This window comes from Mustela lutreola, chromosome 6, assembly GCF_030435805.1.
Source record: "Mustela lutreola isolate mMusLut2 chromosome 6, mMusLut2.pri, whole genome shotgun sequence".
Lineage (NCBI taxonomy): Eukaryota > Metazoa > Chordata > Mammalia > Carnivora > Mustelidae > Mustela > Mustela lutreola.
This window is the reverse complement of record NC_081295.1, coordinates 76930451-76946710: the sequence shown is the minus strand read 5'-3', so window position 1 is coordinate 76946710 and position 16260 is coordinate 76930451. Positions and strand designations below refer to the sequence as shown.

Here is a 16260-nt window from a genome sequence, read left to right as displayed (position 1 = left end):
GGCAAGGTGAGGGATTCTTTCATAGTGTCCAAAAAGGAGTGTAGCCCTACTAACATCTTGTTTATAGTCCAAGGGATTTTTATTGGTTTTATGAGCTCAATTACTATAAGAGAGACAATATGCATATTTGCTTATATGAACAAAAAGGACAATGTACAAAATACACAGTATTGTACTCTTCTTCTAATCAATCATATGTTGTAACCTATTCTTTCACTCAGTAGTCTGTTTTGATTTTTCTAGGTCAATAAGCATACTTCACTTTTCCCCAACAAGTCTTCTAACATTGGACACTAACATTGTTTTCAGTATTCTGTAATTATAAAAGGAAATATAAATGTGTTGCCTTTTAATATTTAGAAGTTTGTTTTATTTCTTCCTCCTCAGATTATGATTAAAAATATATTTATGAAAATACTCTAGAAAAATTGTTTATATAAGGATATAACAGTTCTTCTGGATGTTAACATTTTGTTTCGAAACGTCTTTTTTTTTTTTAGAACACATATTTCCATAAAAAGAAGTTTTAATATGCTTGTTTAAGAAACTATCGATATTTTTGTCATTATTTTGAAAGACTGCATATTCAACCATATAAACATTCCATTATTTGTTTAACATAGCTCCTGTTAATTGATGTTTTTCCCCATTATTTTGGTATTTTAAATGTTCTTGAACTCAGTGGTCTTATATGAATAATTTTTAAAATACTTTCTCTGATTATTGTCTTAAAGAATTTTTAGAGATAACCTCCTATTCCAACGGAATGTATAATTTGAAGGAATTAAATTGATATTATCAGACTGTCGTCAAGGAAATTTTAATTTGGCTCATGATTAGCAGAATATGAAGGGCATATGCTGCTAGCCTGCCTGCCTAAAACCATTGCTTCTGTTTTCTTGCCTCTGGAGTACATATTATATTTGGGTTACTACAGATTGGGGAAGGGATACTTTTGTGAGGGTAAATTCTGATTGGTAAAGCCAACTGTATTTAATTCTCTTCCCTTTGTCCGTGAATGTTTTAGGGATGGCACCATAACCCAGTTTTGGCCAAAATCTTTAAAAAATTTTTTTCTTTGCTCTTAAAGAGAAAGGTGAACTCTTCCTTCCCTCCCCAAATTATATTTATCAATATATGATGGTTTTTATAGAGTTTAAGTTTTAATTTCTTATTCCTTCCAATTTTCAAGTTGAACCCTGCCTTCTTAAATCCCAACACCATGAAGTCACACAGTGTGCCTCATGCTTGAGAGCCTCTTATTGGATCATTTCATAGTTCATTAAAAGAACCACATTTTGAATGGTTCAGCTGAGAATAAAAACCACCATGAAAGCTGCAAAGCTGTTCTGTAAGTTCTGTAAGTTTAGCATAAGTACTCAGGCCTCTGATTTTAGCTGTAAAATCATTAGCTGTGACTGGTTCCTTAGTAACGATAACATCTCCTTGGATAACTACATCAGTCCAGAGAAGTGTGGTTCATTTTATTCTAGGCATCTCCCATAACAATCAGTATTTATGAGCTTTTCTCTTGAAGTTCCATTCCAGGTGTGGTTTCAGTTATCCCCTTAAGTGCTCTAGGGGATGCTCTCTCTTGTACAGTGACCAGTGCTAGGGATAGATGTGATTACTGGATTACTGTCCTGGAATACACCTTGCAGACTTCCCCTTTCTCTCTCTCCCTTTCTCACTCTTTCTCTGTCTACCACCAACCCTTCCTTACTATGCAATCAATCTATGCTGCTGAAGTTCTTCTAAACCACATTTTGTATTTTTCTAGTATATATATATTTTTTCTTTCTAGATATTTCCAATTTTGATCTGTGGATTCAGAGACTTATAGAATACTTTGCAAATTTTAAGAAGTATGAAAACTATTGGATCTTTTCCAATTTTTGCATTTAAAATTTTATAACTTAGATTTTAAGGTCACAGTTTGGGGAATATTACTTACCACTTATTATAAATAGAATAAAAACTGCCAATATAAGACCTCTCTGGCAAAGCTTTTGTGAGCAAAAGAAACCAAACATTCCTTTGTAATTATTAATGAAAGGCTAAAGAATCATGGGCAGGTTTTGTTGTAAAATTTGCAGAATAAAAACTCTTGAGGAAAGATGTTCAAGTCTCAACAAATCATACTGTCAAGAACTAGTTAATCATAAACATAATAATCTGAATTGCTGGAATTAAAAAAATGCATTTATATGCAATGTTTGATGTACCTTGATTAACTTGGCAGTTTAGTCCAGGCTTTCCCTGAAAGCAATGATCAGTTTTTACTCAAAATAAATTGAACTGTTGTATGAATTCATGCCACAGTCCGCAATGCTAATCAGTTTTGAAGAAGCTGAAATTACCTTTTTAACGTGGCTTTGAAATTGTCTTTGCTTAACTTTTTTCCCTCAAACAATTTCACTGTTTCTGAGGCGTTTTCCTGGACCACAGGCCTTGACTGTGACATAAGTTAGGCACCCTAACGAGAGCGACAACCGTCTCTCAACCACAGGGATGACTTAGGGATTGTCTGTTTTGTTCCAGGTGCAAGTTTTTGTCCTTTACCTTCTTTTTTGTTATGGTCCCTACAGTAGCTGTGTGAGGTTGGTTCTTTTTATCTCTATTTTACAAATTAAGAGAAATAACCAAAGACCAGAGATTTTAATTGCATTTTCCTGCCTAAGGTATGTGTTGGAGCCAGTATTTGAACCCAGGTCTGCTCCGCTGCAAGTGCCCGATGCTGTGTTCGAGTTAGACACTCCCAGGCTGTTACCACACCTGTCCAAACATCACACCAGCCCACTTGGGTACAGTGTCTCACCATAAAATGGAACCAATTAATGACACGGCCCCCCCCCCCACCTTTAACATTTCTATCTTACCGTGCAAATCTTAAAATATAATAAAGCGACATTGGCTTGACTTTTCAGAGCATAATTTTCAGAGTATATTTCCACTGTGGGGGTGAAAAGAAAGCATATTGAAGTAAGTTTAAATATTATTTGGCATCTGAATCATAAAAAATGTGAAATTTTGTTTTAAGGGTCTTTGATCTTGAAGTTTAAATTGTCAGGTTCAAAAACAAAAAAAATATGTTTTTTTTCCCCCAAATGGAGTTCATTTTCTACAGTAATAAACTCTTCTTGGTTATTTGTATCTAATGTCATCATTTTTGTATCTTAGCAAAAACTTAGTAAATATCCTAGATCATCTTATAGAAAGGATAAATATTTTAGATCACTTTGAATGTAAAAGTGTCTATTTGGAGGGAACTGTGCATCTTGGGTCTGGAAATTTGGTTGTTTTGTCATCTGCATTTAGATAAATTAATGTATAAATATTATTCTTAAATTCTTGACATTATCACTGTAAAAAATCGGTTACCTCCTACTTCTCCTACTTGTCCTTGTTGGAGATAACTGGTCTTTGGTTTTTTTTTTTTTTTTTTTCCATTTTAACTAAACAGAGTTTTAAAAATATTGAAGATACGACTTCTAGATAGAAACTCATTTTGATGAAAAACAATGTTCAGTGGAAGCCATTGAAATCTAATTTTTTAGTAGGTATTTTTATTAGTAAACTTGAATAGTCTAGGTGCTGTGGAAGATAGGCTTCTACCTTATTGCTTATTCATTCATTCTCTTTTATATTATTGTTCACTTCAGCCTGAAATATCACTTTGAGCGATCTCTCTATTCCTCTTCATAATATTTGAACAGAAAAGGCAGTAGGAAGCAGAGATGACTTTTCCCCTGAGATCCTGTGAAGTGTACATCTATACCCACACTGTCCATGCTTGTTCTTTGTATTTCCAAAAGCCAATGTAAAAATGGGTCATTTTCTCTTGATGAAGAAGTAATGTTTTTCTTGCCAAAATTAATGGATATCATTGATCAATGTCCTTTGCATATTAATATTAGAACAGAGTTCTGAGACTTTTTATTGGGTTAATTCTCTTAGCATCATTTCTTCCAATTCAAGTTATCCAGTATCCAAAACGGGAGATTAAGGACAACACTCCCTGGTGTTGTAACTTTTGTGTTTGTATCTTGAGAACAGGCTAAAATAGAAGTAACATAAAATCTTATGTTTCCTGCCACTTCTATGTATCTTAGGAAAGGACTTGATAGAAGGACAAAATTTAATCTTTTGAAGGAAGGTAAAAGGCAACATAAAGATATTTATATTGACCATAAAAAGCATTAAATGAATTAATGATTTAAGAGCATACATTCAGCCAGTACTTGTTGAGTATATACTATATTTTTGATACAGTTAGTCCTGAAGATTAAGCTTGTGAGGTTGTCTTTTTTTGTTTGTTTTAAGATTTTATTTATTTATTTGACAGAGAGAGTGGCAACACAGCAAGGGGAGTGGGAGAGGAAGCAGGCTCCCTGCTGAACAGGGAGCTCCATGTGGGACTCTATCCCAGGGTCCTGGGATCATGATCTGAGCTGAAGACAGCCACTTTACAACTGAGCCACCCAGGCACCCAAATGTCTTTTTTTTTTTTTAAAGTCTAGTCAGAATTATTACCTATGTCATTTCAATTTGCATCACCTATATTTGGCATACTACGTCTCTTAATATTTCAATACCACATGTATATACTATATATATTATCCTCTCAAATCGTCAGAGGTTTTCTCTTCTAAAAGTGCTCCAGAAGGAAAGAAAATTTTTATAATTGTCCACCTTACATGTTTTATAGAATTTTTAACCACGTAAATGTTTCTTTTAAAAAGAAAAAGCAGTTTTAACTTTTCGATTTATAGGTTTGCTATATGGGCACCTTTGTATCCTTTGCTGGAAAAATTTATTTGGGAATACTTCCCTTCTCCCCATTTTAATGCCTTTAATTACATCTGGGTTTTCATGAGATTTCTATAGAAGTTAATTGAATACATGTAATTTCTAGTCATATCATGATCACAATCTTTACCTGGGTGGATGTAAGGACTAGAGTTCCAATTTTAGTGGGTGTAGACATTTTTGACCATGTATTTTTGAGATTAAATAAAAGGAAGATAAATGACAACTTACTCTATTCTTTTCCAATTACAAGCTAGGGTTAGAAAAGCCAAGTTCAGTCAGCTAAAGATGAGTTATCTACAAATAAGCCTACTTGGAAACAGATTAGCAATTTAAATGACTAAGTTAATAAGATCCAATTATAGCTAATTTGCCCATCCTTTCTTTCTCTTGCCCTCCCACAGGCTTCAGAGTGTAAATTCGTTGCATGAATTCCTGGGAGCAGAAGGGGAGCTTTGTAGGTCAGGGGAGTTTGTAAGGAAAACAGTCACAGTTATTAGACCTGTGTAAGCTCTATGGGCTCTGCAGCCCGTATATGTTTATTAACAAATAAATATGTATTTTAACACATGTATATTTATATATATATATGTTTTAAAATGTGTGCATATATGCAACATGTGGATACACATATGCATACATATATGTGTACATGTTATAAAATGTGTGTATTAGGTAATGTGCACACATGTATATAGGCAAGCATATACTCATATGCTCATATACAGCCATATATTCCAATTGATATTCTGATTGCTTTTTTTCCTTTCTTACCTTGCTGGCTCACTTTTTAACTACTCCTTCAAATTTACATTTTTCCCAGTTTACTGGCATACTGCTAATTCTCCTTTATATATATATATTTTTTCATAGCTTTTACCCCTTATCACTTAATTTAGTAATACCCTTCCACGTTTCAAATACTGAATCTTCCTGCTCTGTGCCTTAATTTTTTGAAAAATGTATAAAAATGTTTGTTCATTTTTATATCAGTATGTATCTTTTGAAATGTTCGCTCATTGATATTAATAACACATTGTTACATTTAAGAATGTCAGCATTATCAGTAATATATTTTAAGGAGTTTGAGATTTTAGGGAATGTCTCATTATTGCAGGATAAATTAACTTTACATTGATTTTCTCATTACCTCTGCTCAAATGCAGATACTATTTCCCCAAACACTGTTTTGTTCAAAGAAGACACTTATATGTTCTTATTACATTTTTGCAACTGAAGAGTTACAGAATGTAAAGCCAAATGGGGGGAGGGATTTTGGCTAGGCAATATGGAGGTAAATTAAGAAGTGTGGCTTCCAGAGTTAAGAGACAACCTGTATTGGTAGAGTACCAGGTGGGATAAGGGAAGGATTGATACAGAAAAGCCATCTGAAATTAATGTTTAGGGATGTAATAGAAAGAGTATACTATCATTAAGAATTGTTAGGAAACAATTAAAATGTTTCAGATTTGAAAATTTTAAATGGGATGATAGGGGACGATTTTTAAAAAATGAAATAGTAATGATTTGTCACTGAAAGGAGCAATGCCCTGCACTCAAATCATGTCCAAATGACTTTTGGTACAAGAATAAGGTTTCAAGCTTTCTGGTTTTTGCTTTTTTTTAAATGATGTGTCATTTGTTTTAGTCAGTATTTCTTCAATTCAGGAATTGATAAACATCTTTCTAAAGGTGTTATCAACACCTTATTAAACACCTTGTATTAAATCAATCCTATCAGGTTAGCCTTCAAAAAATTTACTAGGTGTACTAGTTTATACATCTAGGTCACTTATATTTTAACATTATCAAGTGGCTTTTTTAAACTGGTACGTGATGGCAGAGGATTCACAGAGAGAATTGGAGAGCACCTGAGGAATGTGGGCATTTTCCCCTGTTATACTGTTTCATCAAAACCAGTCCTCTCCCACTGGAGAAAGCATTAAAAAAAAAAAGAAGGAGAAAAACAAAACAAGTACTTAAATGTAAGGAGATATGAAATAACCTATGGACTTTTAAAATATATACTCACTGGCTTTTATGTTTAAGTAGTTTTTGATAAAGCAAGTTTTATGATCGCTGTTTATGTTATATGTGATTATCAGACAATTATGAAAATTTTAAAAAATTACAACGCTGCCACTTCAACAGAGTGCTTTTCCTAATTATTAAAGTATATTTTGTGATCATTTATTACTAGTATGCATCCATTTTCTCAATGGCCTGCATTAAAGATAAGCTGTCTTGCATCTGTTTGTATAGTAGACCTAGAGTATAGGGAAATGGATTTTGTTTTAATCCAAGGCCAATTTCTTCATAGGGATTCTGCTCTTAAGTCACTAATACATACCCATTTTCTATCTGTCTTTTGTCTTTGTTTCTGAGATTAGGATTGGAGGGAACTGTCATTTTTTTTCCAGGACTGACCTCATAGATCCTCTGTATGAAGGAGCTGGGACGTGCAGCCCATGCAGTGAGACACTGAGATTTGTGATGCAGGTAGAACTCTGTGTCTGTCCCAGCCCCACGAACCCACAACCCTAGAGAAACAGTGAGGTCACAACAGCATTAAAGATCCCCTCCCAGATTCTCTCAGTGAAATCTAGGTAAGAATCGAATAAAGCAAAAACTGAATATAAGCGAATAAAGCAAAAACCCCAGAAAAAAATGAATGTCCTTAATGAGTGGTGGTGGTCTTTTTTTACGTTTTTTTTGTCAGACCTTCAAATACATTGTTAATTAGGAAAATAATGCCTTCATATTTGCTTATTTAATATTCTAGTAACCAATTTAGTGAATCTGCGGGGAGCTGATTTCTATGCAGTTCGGTTGGTTGTTCTGTAACTCCTTACCAAGAATGCCTTGTTCTTCAATTCTCCTTTCCTTTGCTAATCAGAAAACTGTACTGTCTACCAGAATGTCCAGTGTGCATCTCTTCTATAAATAACCCTAGACCTTTGGAATAAAACTACAAAGGATGGCTAATCTAGGATATTCACGCCACTACTCCTTCCTTTCGCTTGTAGCACTCCTCATCAATCACTGTTTTCCCCCACTGAAATTTACAGGCATCCCAGTTGTTCTTGACCTTGTGTTCAGAAAACTAATACTGATCAGTGTTAATGCATACAAATCTACTTCTCAACCCTTCCTTTAAGCATGTTAAACTCTCTTGCCCTAAAAAAAACCCCAAACCTTGAGCCCACCTTGTTACTATCCCTTAATCTCTTCTTTCCTTAGCTAAGCTTTTTGAAAGAGTTTCTCCACCAGCTGTCCTAACTTCCTCACTTTCTGTTCTTTCTGTCCTATTGTGGCCTTCTGTGGCTGCTGCTCCATTGAATCTGTGCTGGTAGATCTCTGGGAATCCTGAGACTGCACTGCCATTCAGCTCTTATCTTCCTGCCACTGAGTTTATCTTTTATACTTTTTCTCTGCATTCTACCACTGGTTCTTCATTTCTCCTCCTGATTGTCTTCTGATGACTTATGAGCTCCTCATGCCACTTATTTTCCTTGGAATGTCCTTGACCCCCAGAGGGACTCAATCTCCACCTGTCTCCTGTCAATCTCCCCCAGGTTTTCATAGCTTGAAGTCACTATGCCTTACCTTAGCCTCTTCTGATATTTATTTAGTCTTGTATGTCAAAATTCCTGTGGCCATGTCCTCCCAGATAACCCACAAGAAACCCATAGATAACATTCACTCCTCCTGAATTCTGCCTTTCAGAGGATATGTTCATGTCCCCATCAATTCTGAGTCAGCTGGATATAGGCATTAGCTGTCAGTCTTTATTTCATCCATTGCCTTCACCTCAACTGAATCAACTATCAAGTTTCATATGAACTCCAAGTAGCTCTTAATTTTTTTTTCTCCCTCTCTGTATCTTGTTACCATTGTCCTAAGTCAAGGTTTGTAACCTTCTACCTAGCCTCTTAATTACTCATTCTGTTGCCCTTCTACTCTTTGCTGCATGTAAAGAAAAACACAACTTAAATGAAAATTCAACCACATCATTCATCTACTCAGAATCTTTAAGTACCCCCAAATACCTAGAGAATAAAGGCCAATATCGTTAGCACAGAATATATATATTTCATGATTTGGTTCTTATCTAATGGTATCTTTGGAATTTAGTTAGGTGGAATGACACTGGAAGGTGAACTGTTCTCTGCACAAGTCATGGTGTTTCATAACTTTATATCTTTACTGTTGGCACTATCTAGAACACCCTCTCCTTCCCTTTCTGCCAGTCTAACATACACATCCTTTAGGATTCTATGTATGCCTCATTGAACCTATAAAACATTCACTGAGGTCTCAGTCTAGCTTAATGTCCTCTTCTCCAAACCTCTATAGCATCTTTCCTTTTTGCATACAGTGGTTTGCTTTACATTCACATTTAGCATAAGGTGCCAATTTCAAAATCAAAGAACAGAGAGTGGAAGACTGACTGCATTCCATGTCCAAGAGCCTGAGAATGATAGTTATTAGGTGGGACCACAGTAAGGGACACCAGTTTGGAAGGACAAAGGAGCACATGGCCAGCTCTTTGTATTTTTCAGTATTACAGATCTGATAAAGTTTTAGACCAAATCCAGCAAGCCTTTATTGGTAGCCACTGTGTACCAGACTTTAATTACATGCTTTAAAGCATATTATCATCTTTAAACCTCACAAAAAATAAAGCTCTCTTTGCAGAAGTCTCAAGTAAAGATGGAGGCAAGTAGGGATTCTTTAAAAATTTTCCATTTCCTATTCACTTCATAATTGTGAACATAAAATGTTGACTATACAGTCATTTCCACTAAACTTTTTTTGATTTTGAGTCTTAGTGGTTCTCACAGTGCCGAATGCAAATCATTAGGACAGCAGTAGTGTGCAAGATGTATACTGGCTTTCATGGATGATTTAAGGAATTTGCAGGAATGGTTTTTATGTGCCAAGTGTGCTTTCTTTAGAAACTGATCTCACTTAAAATGGGATGTCAACTATGAATTAACTCTGTCAGCTTTCAAAACCAGCTTTGGGATCAGACAACTTCTTATATATTATATAGGATGCAGGAATATATTCTTATGAATTTTCTGCATTCTCTGAGCCCAGTTTAGTGCCTGGAATGAATTCAGTGCTCGTTAAATCTTTGTTCAACAGAACTAAACTGGAGGTCAACATTACTAGTGCCCAATATAGAGAAGAACCACCTGCTCCCTTGTATTGATTGTTTTTTTTTTTTTTTAAAGATTTTATTTATTTATTCGGCAGAGGGAGATCACAAGTAGGCAGAGAGGAAGGCAGAGAGAGAGGAGGAAGCAGGCTCCCTGCCGAGCAGAGAGCCCGATGCGGGACTCGATCCCAGGACCCTGAGATCATGACCTGAGCCTAAGGCAGCGGCTTAACCCACTGAGCCACCCAGGTGCCCCCTTGTATTGATTGTTAACCAGGAATCACACAGTGATTCCCGTGTTGTGTTTTCCTTAAGACAAACCAAGCAGACTCTCTGATGTATGTGGTGACAGAGCTGGCAGAAAGGCAGAGTAAAAAGCAGTACTTTAAAATCTTTTCAGGAAGAAAGCAAAACAAAAGATGAAGCTGAAATGTGGGTGGGGGTAGATGCGGTTGGGTTTTAAAGTAACAAAAACTGATGAAGCAGAAATGTAATGCCAGATGTTCAGGATTCTAGATGGCCAATATTACTCTACTGAAATGTGTTTCAGTACAGCAGGAGATGTTCAAGAAATAATCATTCCACTATGGTCTTCACTAATCTGTCTTTAAATAGAGTGTGGAGCCCATGTTTTCAAAAGTCTTTAGGAAGAAACTGATGATCTACCTGTGGAATTTTAGAAATTCATTTAATGAAAGTAATCTCTCTGCATACCTTCCAGTTTGTTGTCATTTTTATTGTTGAACAAAATTAAGTAGGTGAGTAGATAACTCATTCACACTGGAGTATTCATTAAAAGCCTCAGGGGAAAGGCACTATTAAATTTTGAGGGCAAGGACTACAAAGCAATTTAAAAACGATCGGGATTGCCATGTTAGTGTAATTATGGAATAAAAACGTATTTAACATCATTTGATTTTTTTCCCCTAAAGAATAAAGATTTAGAAGTCCAGACATTCAAAGGCAAGATTTATTTGAAAAAATACATTTTCTTAGCTATTTCTTCATTGTATTGTCATGGCTGCAAACCAATGAAGGGAATATAGCAATAATATAACAATATTTCCTTTCTGGTAATGTTTGTTTGCCTAGTGCTCTATTTTTTGTATATAATACTTTATGTGTTAGTTTATCCTTTGGAGGAAAAAATCAATAAAATTCCATTGATTAACAATGTCTAACCTACATGTTTTAGCAAACTGAACCACTTTGCCTATTGCTCATGTGATAGCCACTTTTTAATGTAAAAATCTGAGCCAAAGGACAGCAAACATGTTTCTCTTTCAGGAAGAGATGTAGGGAATAGAGAGGAAAGTGGTTCACAATATAAAAAGTTAAAAACATTAAATTACTTGATGCATTAGCCATTTACAAGTATTCAGGAATAGCATATTGTCTGGTTTCAGGGACTTGAGAAGGGATGAAGATTACTGCTGTATATGTAGAGTTAAATGTGTTGCATTAATGTCTTAAAATAACTTGGATGATTATGTAAAAACCAGTTAAATTTATAAATACTGATAGAAAATATCTGAATAAAGATTAGTTTACCCGGGGTGCCTGGGTGGCTCAGTGGGTTAAAGCCTCTGCCTTCGGCTCAGGTCATGATCTCACGGTCCTGGGATCGAGCCTTGCATTGGGCTTTCTGCTCAGCAGGGAGCCTGCTTCCTCCTCTCTCTCTCTGCCTGCCTCTCTGCCTACTTGTGATCTCTGTCAAATAAATAAATAAATAAATAAATAAATAAATAAATAAATTTAAAAAAAAAAAGATTAGTTTACCCTTCCCTTATTAACTGTTATCTGTTCCCTTATTAACTTATTAACTGTTGTTTTAATAATATTAAAATATATTATTTAAAATAAATTAGCAATATATGAATAGGTAAAAGAAAGCCAACCATTGTGTTTTTAAGTGGCTGCTTATTTAGAGCCCGTGGATATCCATTGTACCACAGTGATAAATGCACTTTCTAACTAGCATCCAATGTAAAATAATTTGGGAATTTGTTAACAAAGGTTAAATTACATTTGGGACATTGAAAGGAAACTGATGAGCAGATTGTTGATGGGTGATTCCATTCTCACTAAGAGAACATCCCATCAAAAGAAAGAAAGGCCTTTGCATTATTAAAAGCCTGTTCTGTAACACTGTTGGGAATTTGGTTGGGTCATGAATGCTGGCAGGTTGTCAGGGAAACAGAAATAATGCAACTGAATGCATAGTCTTCTTGAAAAGTGGCTTTAGTATTGCTACTTTTGGTTGTCTAATGGCCAATCTGGAATTTCTAAAAGTAACATTAATGGAGAGGAACATATTTTCTTATTTAATTACCTATACCACCTTGTTGATATAGTAGTAATAAAAATGTTTTTCTCCATATAGAATATTACAATACAAAAGGAATTTTTTTTACAACTAAGGTTTGAAATTTTTGTTTTTATAACAGTATGTGCTATATGTTCATTTTATATATATATATATTATATATATAATATATATATATATATATATAATGGTATTACTGACCCATTATCATATAATGAGTAAGATTTCTAGTGGTTGTGTGAGGGTTTGTATTAATTAGCTACATTCACATTCCCATGACCCCTTTTTCTAATCACTGCTATTTAGAAAGAGATACGAGAGGATCTGCCTTCACTGTATTATCTTTGATAAGACCTGACTTTCTTTTTTTGTTTTCTTAATTTTTTTTTTCTTTTGAGAGAGAGAGAGAGAGAGAGAGAGAATGAACAAGCAGGGAGAAGGGTCAGATAGAGAGGGAGAAGCAGACTCTCCGCTGAGCAGGGATTCTGATGTAGGGCTTAATCCCAGGACCCTGAGATCACAACCAGAGCTGAAGGCAGATGCCCAGCCAACTAAGCCACCCAGGCACCCCAAGAGATGACTTTCTGATACCATGATAGATTCCCCCCAATACTAGTTATAAGTACATAAAGACAAACATCCAATAAACTGTATCATAAATATTTATAATGATTCAAATCTGTAGGAATGCAAGAAAATAAAAACAATGGGCCCTTTCTGCAAGAGGTTAAAAACACCTGAAGTGAAAGATAACTATAAAATTGTTGTTGATTTGTCTCCCTATGTGGTTCCAAACCATGAGAGAGTCTGGACTCCAGAAAACAAACTTAGGGTTACAAAAGGGTAGGGAGGGTTGGGTAAGGTAACCGTGTGATGGGTATTAAGGAGGGCACGTGTTATTATGAGCACTGGGTATTATATGCAACCAATGAATTGTTGAACACTACATCAAAAACGAATGTACTATATGTTGGCCAACTGAACATAATAATAAAAAATTATCGTTCATAAGTTAGGGTTTGATCTTTTCAAAATAAAATAAATAATTGACTGTACATAGATGTTTGGATTATGGGTTTAAGAACATTCGGACATTCACATGGGCTAAGAAAGCCTTGACATTAAATTAGAGCACTTTTTGTGGATATACCACATTTATCTTGAGGAATACCTTCTTTTCCTTAGCTTGCACAAGCAAACCTTTAATATCTCTTTAATATTTATAGAATAGAAGTATTATCTTCATCTTATCCTAGCATTCAGGATCATGCATGATCTCCCCCTCAAAATTATCCCAAGCCACTCTCTTCTAATTTCCCCATGCCTTACTTCTTTAGAGATCCACTGTTCTTCTCCAGCTACCCCACTTAGCATGTGATTCTGTGCAAGTTATTTCACTTCTGTGTCTTTTGCTCTGTCTGGGACTTGATCTAAATAATAGCAGCTGATATATAAGTGCTTAATAACTACTAGCCAGTGGTTTTGTTTGTTTGTTTTGTTTTGTTTTTTAGCAGGCTTCCTTGCCCAGCCTAACTTGGGGCTTGAACTCATGACCATTGAGATCAAGACCTGAGCTGAGATCAAGAATCAGAGGCTGGACTGAATGAGCCACCATGGCCCACCCTAGCCATTGTTTTTATTATTATTCCTATCTGTATGATTGACTCATGCTGCTTCTGCCCTAAATGGCCCACATCTTATTTGCTGCCATTCAAACCCTGCCATGCTTTTAAGTAAGAAGAGAATGTTTTTATTTAACAGTATGTGCCAGAAATTCAAAACTGCATTTTCGATACCAGTATGCATAAAGGCCATAAACGCATTGTACTTGAGTGCTGCTTGTGAGTTCAAGGTAGTGTGCAGGGCTCCCCTGTGCTAGCAGAAGAGGTAGGCCAAGTGTCCCAAAGCAGCCTGTCCACAGTCCTGTCTGATGGTAATGCTGGAGGGAAGATGTGTTTTGAAAAGCATGCCATGGTGGTAATAACAGATCAGAATTACGTGTTATTAAAAGAATAATAGATATTGTCTCTTAAGGTTGATGTCATGTAGATACTGTGTAATTAGAAATGTTTTATTATACCTCAGCCCACATGTTAGACCCATAATATCACTGATCCTATAGCCACAATCCCAACAAACCCCACATTGTATCTGGCAAGTAGGATTTTCTCAAGCCCAGACCTTCAGTAGGAAACCTTTTAAAGTGTTGGTACTAGGGACATGATCTTGACTTTACCTATTTTGCTATTGACAAACTTGTATGATCTTTGAGTGATGTACTTTGGGTTGACACACACATATTTTCTGGTTAGACTTAGTTAAGGATATTTTCACGTATTTTTCTCCCCTCCACCTGCTTGCTGAAGTTTAAGGGAGATTGTACATTCTCCCAGTTGCCAATCTTACTGCAACTTCTCTATAGTCTAATCCAAATATTTTTATACTGTGTTTGTTTAAACGTGAAAATAGTGCCTTTACACCCAGCCTAAGGGGGTAGTTTCTCTAGAAAGAAGAACCTTTCCTCTCCTTTTTCACTGGCTATAACAGATGCTTATATTTTATTGAAGGAACTAAATGAGCAGTTCATCAGCTAATCTCTCTCATATATATCTATTTTGGTTTCTTTACAAACAAAATATTTTACAAGCCCAATAGCTGTAAAAGAAATTCCTGACCTTGCCTGTTTTTGAAAGACTGGGAAGTTAAACTACACCCTATAGCAATCAGGCATCAAAATCATTTCTTTTCTACTTCAAAAGTGTGTATGCGGGTTTTTTTAAACTGCTAATGAAAGCATTACAAAGATTAGCTTTTGAAGTGGTGAGCAGCTTTCATTTATTTTCCTTCTGGTATTCCCTCTGCCTCCAGCTAAAATTTAGAACCTTAAAAATGTTGCTCTTCCGTGCTAAATTCAGTTGATGTTCTATCAAAGTGCATTTGGATTATCAAAGTTTCGTTCTTATCTTGCAGCTCAGTATTCCTGAGAGAACACTAGTCAGGTTATAATCGACAAGTCAGTGTCTGGTGATTTCAAACTAGAATGTGCTTTCTTCTCTACCATGGGCCTGCCCACCTGTGCTCTTAACTTTCTCCAGTTGCCCTGCAGGGAGGTGGGCGCCCACACTGTGAGGCTAAGGGAGGCAGTGTTCACTTCTGAAAAGCAGAAGAGCTGCTTTAGTGGTTGATTCATTGGGGAAGAGTCACACAGGAATTACCAGCAGGAAGAGCTACATGATGAGATAAGTAGATTCATAAAACTCAAATTTGGAAACTTTTGCTGTATTATATTACTTAAAGCAGGAGGCTTAATTTTTTGCTGCTTGAATGACTCCTGAAATGGGGGGGAAAAAATGGACACTAGTCATTACAGAGATGATTTTATTTCAACAGTCTTTCTCTTCTTTCCTTTCCTTTTTTTTTTTTTTTTAAGATTTTATTTATTTATTTTAGAGAGAGCAAGCAGAGGGGCAGTGGGAGACAGAGAATCTCAAGCCGACTCTCCACTGAGTGTGGAGCCTGAGCTGGGGCTCAATCCCAGGACCCTGTGATCATGACATGAGCTGAAATCAAGGATCGGACACCTAGCCGACTGTGCCACCCAGGCACCCCCAGTCTTTCTCTTCTTGAATGTCATAAACTGGCACCAGTGAAATTTGCTTTTGTATTATTTCACAGATGTTATCTCATTCTGAGGCCCTGTAGTTATTTGTTCCTGAAAGCCTGTGTAACTTGAGATTTCTTAGAGGTTGTCTCCTCAAAAAACAAACAAACAAACAAAATAATAATAATAATAATTCAGATACATCAAATCTACTTATTTATTTATTTATTTATTTATTTTTAAAGATTTTATTTATTTATTTGACAGAGATCACAAGTAGATGGAGAGGCAGGCAGAGAGAGAGAGAGAGAGAGAGAGGGAAGCAGGCTCCCTGCCGAGCAGAGAGCCTGATGCGGGACT

General features: G+C 35.7%; 1 protein-coding gene across 4 annotated transcripts in view; it reads left to right on the top strand.

Moving 5' to 3' along the window:
* NKAIN2 (sodium/potassium transporting ATPase interacting 2) overlaps positions 1-16260 on the top strand; it is a 1017271-nt gene that overhangs the window by 217678 nt on the left and 783333 nt on the right. The gene's annotated exons all lie outside the window — the stretch shown is intronic.